The sequence below is a fragment of the Mya arenaria genome, chromosome 16 (assembly GCF_026914265.1).
Source record: "Mya arenaria isolate MELC-2E11 chromosome 16, ASM2691426v1".
Taxonomy (NCBI): Eukaryota; Metazoa; Mollusca; class Bivalvia; order Myida; family Myidae; genus Mya; species Mya arenaria.
Window position 1 is genome coordinate 10,303,646 of NC_069137.1, and position 6,389 is coordinate 10,310,034.

Below are 6,389 nucleotides of genomic sequence, written 5' to 3' on the forward strand. Positions count from 1 at the left end.
ATTCCAAAAAGACACAAAAAACAACAACATAATAATCAGACAGGTAAGTTAAAAATCATGATTATATTCTTAATTATTATCAGTAAATTTTAGAAACAGTTCAAGTTCCAGGGTAGATTTTCCTAATTCCATTGCAAATTTGATAAATCTTACAGTATATAGTAACTTAATAGTTGATTTGCTTAGTAATACAGATTTCAACATATTTATAGATGGCCAGGAGGTGTTGCCTAAGTATGTTTGTCTCAATCTATTGTATAGAGTACAACACTACATGAACTGGTACTCGTCTTCTATCATATTTGAAGAACAGCATTTACATTTTCTGTCAGCTCTGGCAGTACCAAAATATCTACCAGTTTCAATTTTAAGATTATGTGCTGATAATCTAAAACAGGTCATATATTTTCTTAATCTATCATTTTTAATCTGTACAAGATCATTTTCAAAAGAAAAGTTTTCCTTAAGTTTTCAATACAGTGACAGTTTTGGCATATCATATATAGATGCATTCCAGTCTTGAATAAACGGGTCACGAATTCTACATTTAAGTAAAGGAAGATAATTTATATTCACATCAAAGTTTTGTCTTACATCTATCAAACCAATATGATCAATAATAGAGTTTATTCTCTTTTGCCCAGAAGAATTATTTGTATTAGAATTCAAATCATTATACACCATATTTATTGGTGAGTTTTTCATATTTTTTAACCAAAATTTAACAGATCGTTCCTTGCATTCAATAGATAAAGGAAATCTGCCAATTTCACCATATACAGCAGAGTTAGGGGTTTGTTGCTTTACACCTAAAATATATTTCAGAAATCTAATATGTAGCTTATCAACTACCTTAAAGTTATAAACCCCCATACCTCTGATCCGTACAATAAAATTGGAATAATCAGAGCGTCAAACAAAAACAATTTAATTTAAATAACGAGATGAACTTTGTCAAACAATGACAAGAGACTATGGTAGGCCTTAAGAACTTGATCATTTAGATGTTTACTGCATGTGACATATTGCCTGTGTAGTGAAAATTGACACCAAGATAATTCAAGTTATCGACTATATTCACCAATTTATTGTTAATATAAAATTGCACATTTCTAGCTTGCTACCTGTTTTCAAAAACACAAACTTAAGTTTTATTTACATTGATTTGTAATCTCCATTAAACAGAATAATGGTGAATAACATCCATCTGTGCTTGTAAAATTGGTGGATCTGTGGTAAATAATACAATTTAATCAGCGAATAAAATCATATACATTGATAAACGTTCTAAATCCGTCATTAATGACTGTATGTCATTATAAATACATTTGATAATATTGGTCATTTTACACCTAATTCCTGTTTGTATTAACTTTATCCATAATGCATCTCTATTTACCGTATCAAAGTGTCATATATATAATTAAATATAATACAAATATATGGTGAAATAAAATAATTCGCATCTATGAAAAAGTCCACTTCATTATTATCAAAGTCACATGACTTGCAATCTCATTAAAATCATATCGTGACGTTCACTTCATTTCATTACGTTATGTACGATCTGAGAACATAACGTTAGAGGTCACCTCAAGTTAACCTTTATAACTTGCATATTCATAAGCAGGTGCACTAAATCATGACCAATGATAACGTTCGTAAGGTAGCAGGTTTGGTTGAAACTTTAAATGGCGTCGTTGGTGACGATGCTGACCCGGGATCTCCCTGCCCGTTTTAACACTTTCTTTCAGAAAATCAGTGACTGTTAGCCTTTGATAAATTAACGAAGCGTGAAATAAATAACAAGGTCAAGGATGACAGTTCAATTGAATCGGAAAACGACAATATAAACTTAACTGGATTAAAGAAAGTTATATAATGCTTTTAAACGAGAGCATGTGATGTTTTGAATTTGACAATGAAATACAAAATTCGCGAGCACGAGCAACATCATTGTCTAGATTCCTGGACCTGAACTTCGTTATCAGACGTTGATCACGGTGATTGACCAGTTAAATGCTATAAGTTAGTCATTATTTGCACATATCTATGCTTACAAGTGTTCATATTGATACATTGTTAATGTTATATGTAAACACCTAAGTATAGCATGTGTAAACTATCATCTATGCTAATTATGTTGCACAGTAAATGTTACTGTAAGCCAGGTAAGTTTTAACTCGACTTGTATTTGATTATGTAAAGCTCAGTCGGTTTTTTTCGTTATTTTTACGAGGGAAACCCCTGCAGCTGCAATATTTTGGAACTTAGAAGAGTGGGGTTCATTTAACAAATAATAAGATTTTTTTATATTATATCATTTGTAAGGAGTAGTATGAATCATCAAACAGGTTTTAAGATAATATGAAAAACCCAGGAGGCTGGGACCCTCTGCATTGGAGTAAAAAAATCTTCTATTTTTCAGAGAATGCCCAAAAATATTTTGATTTAAGAGTAAAGACTGAATCAGGTGAATAATATGAATATTTTATGGGGTATTTCATTTAAGTTATACTTAGAAAAGTGAATTAGGGTGTTACTCTTTATGATTATCACTCTAAATATTAATAATTACATTGGACATAATTGGTTTCGCCTTTGCCAACCCGACTGCAGGTTTTGATATGTAGGAAGTGTTTCGGCTAATAAAATGGAAGATTTTAATATCTACTTCATCATCATATTCACTACAATTCAATAATCACATCATTCGAGCGGAGTATTCTCGCGATATTGATAAAATACAGAGCGCACATAGCAGTCGGAAAAGCTTTTTACAAAAAAAACAACAACCTTTTTTGTTACAAAAAACAACAACCTTCTTTTGTACACATCTGATAAACTGGTTGAAAGCAGTCAACAGTTGGGTGTTTAGATGCTTTCACCACCTAAACTTTTGTACTAAATTAATTTAATTATATTTCACTTCAGAGAAATTTCGATCATATTTCGATTTCTTTTATAGTTTATACATGTAATGGAACAATCTGTAAAGAAAACATAGATTCTCTTTCAGCCAAAATAGAGGGAGGGTGAAGTGACTTAATTATTCTCAAACGTCTGTATCTAACTCGGTGATTTGATTAATTATACTTTAAATAAACAGGAAAAATAAATGAGATCATCGTATTCATGGAAGCAGTTTATTAAATAAAATAGATACCCGATATATGTAACCTTAGTGTTCAAAACTATATTTTGTCCATTGGGATGGCAGTACTTTTCAAATCTGGTATACATTTATTAAGGTAAATCAGCATTCAGTAGTTATTGATTTAATGAAGTGAATCAGTAGGTATGAACAGAAGCTGGGTCAGTTGACAAAATCTCATCTCAAACACTAAGCTGCTAAATGGTGTGTATGTCACATTAAGACTTTTTATTTTGGTAAATTCAAACTAATACACTTTAACCATAACATAAACATTACATAAAGAGACACATTTAATACAACAATTAACAAATAAAATAGTTAATGATTGGTGACAAACTGTATTCATGTGCAGTATATAGCTAATGAAGTGAATATCACTGATCTGTATAAATGATCAAATTCATCATAGCTGATCATGTTTAATGTGAACTTCAAATATTTTCACTCCTGTTTTCTTTTTTCTTAACATATTTGTTTACATAATGGTTGCTGTTATGAGGCAGCCAGAGTCCCAGTTGTTCTGCACTTCCATAGTGTACCTTAATAATAAATTGAAAGAATAGTTGAATAAATAAATTCTTAATAAATGCTTAGCTACAATAATGTTGTGTTTTGGATTCTAAGTAATAAAAAATGTTAAGTCATCTGATATGATTTACTTTAAATTTCTTTACTGATATCCCTCTTTGACAGAGTGAAAGAATAATACTTAACAAGTATATTTCCAGAATTGAAATATAATATCATTCAAATTTCAAAAAAGCTTCTTTTATCTTTACACACATATTGCAAACACATGGAATCCAAAGATGCTTTAAACATTAACTTCAAGTAGTATTATATCTACCTATTTTCTATTCCTTAAATGAAATTAAAAAAAAGTTTGATGAAAATTTTAATTGAATATGTATTCACCTGTTCTGTTTGTGTCTAAAGATTACCATATGGATATGGTTAATACCGGAACACATTCTTCTCAGACTTTCGGACAGCTGGACTTCCTAAATTGTTCAACTAAAAGAAATAAGTTGTCAAAACACACACACATTCATTTCACTTCATGTCAATGTAACATTAGTTAGTAACTTATTCTGCACACAATAACATGTACATAAAAATTGTATTCTTTAAATAAGCAGTGAAATTATAATTACTTGCTTTAATATTAGTGTAGGTCTATTTTTTAAGAATGTATTATTGTGGACAAGTGCATCAGTAACATTCATCCATGGGACAAGATTAAATACATTTGGACAGTACTGTATTGCATTTATTATAGTACAAATACAATGAACAGTTACACACAGGTTAAGCAGCACTTACCATCCATGATACCTGATACAGTAAATGTTAAGATATACGTCTGTTCTGTCTGGTTCTGTATGTTGTAACCCACAGTTTTTCTCTAGCCAGCCAATCAGGGCACTGCTTGCAGCGCCCTCTCATTCTGTGATCACGTTGAACAGTGACCTTGACCCCACCAGCCCCAATATCGAACTTGACCTGTATCTTCTGATGTTACACCTGTGTACCAAAATTTTTTCAAATCTGTCAAGCCTTTCATGAGTTATAGTCCGGAAACCGTGTTTCTATTTTTAGTAACAGTGACCTTGACCTTGGCCCCACCAGCCCCAATATCGAACTTGACCTGTATCTTCTGATGTTACACCTGTGTACCAAAATTTTTCAAGTCTGTCTAGCCTTTCATGAGTTATCGTCCGGAAACCATGAAAACCAACAGACCGATCGACCGACGGACAGACCGACCGACAGACCGACAGACCGACCTACCGACAAGCTCACTCCTTTATACCCCCTCAAACTTCGTTTATGGGGGTATAATTATTATAATTTACATTATTATTACAATATATTGGCGAAATAAACACTTGGTCTCCGCCAGGGCCTGGTTCACACATCAACTATGATGATCTACAATAATTTACAATATTAAAGTAACCTGCGAGGTTAAGTATGCCGGGTTGAGGCTCGAACCCACGACCGCCGGAACGCTAGCACGACGCTCTACACAACTGAGCTTACCGGGCGGCTGGTTCAATACGATTTTGTATTTACGTTTCATAATCCGGTGTTTTTATCAAACTGTTCATTCCAATAAATTTTTTCCAAGCAGGCCTTACAGAGTATCTAATGCTGCAGCAGAATTATAACATTTGTACATACGAAATGAATAAATAATGTAATATTTTTGGTGAAAATGAAAGTGTCAGTCGACTGGACATACAGCCAGTTCATAACTTTTCATGGACACCAGAATAACCCGTTAATATTATGGTATTAAACTATTCATATTTAATATTTTACTCACGCTTATGTATCCGCATCGTTTATAATAGGTCAATAGTTCGCAATATTATGATCATATTGGAATTGTTTTACTAACAAACAAGTTCAATTTTCTAAGACGCCATTTTGTTTTTGGTAGTGTTAATTACGGGAATACTTCAGTAAGCAATGACACTTAAAAAAAAACAGTTAAAAGAAAATACAGGATGGAAAGGAATATTTATTATAAACTTAATCCAGGCAGTAGCAATCGGTTTACATCAACAAGTGACGGAAGCCGGTGTTTACCTCGTAAATAAACGGCTACTGCAGCATCCTAAAATGGTTTCCTTTTAATGGCATTTGGTATACAGAGAGAAAAGTAGTTTCGGAAGAAACCCTGAAAGTTTCATAAAAACAACACCATTCTGAGAATACGAATTTGCTATTTTTTGTAAAATTGCCATATACTCACAGCTTAATTCGGCCATGACGTTTAGAGAAAACGTCAGCTTCGTGTCTGCCTTCGACGTAACGAGCAATTTCATTGGCTAGTGGAGAGGTCAATCTGAGGTGACCCCTTACGCGAAGTCCTCAGATCCACATAGCGTAACGTCGTGAAGCGTGTATTGGAGATCTGATTTTAATGAGATTGCATGACTTGTAAAGGGACATCAGTTTAATAATTTTACTAATCTCCTCCATTGCGTGGAGCAGATTAACTCATATGAGACAACTTTTAACTTTTCCTGGCTATAAAATAATCCTTTAGATTTTCTTTTAGCTGCAGCAAAATTACGCCCTGCAGTAAGAAATGAAATCTTATTTATATCACTGTTATTTAAGGACAGTAAATGCTTGGCTTTTAAAATTAAATCCTTGTTCTTTTTACAATTTTCATCAAACCAAGGATAATTGTATCAAGATTTTGAAGCCTTTGTGACAT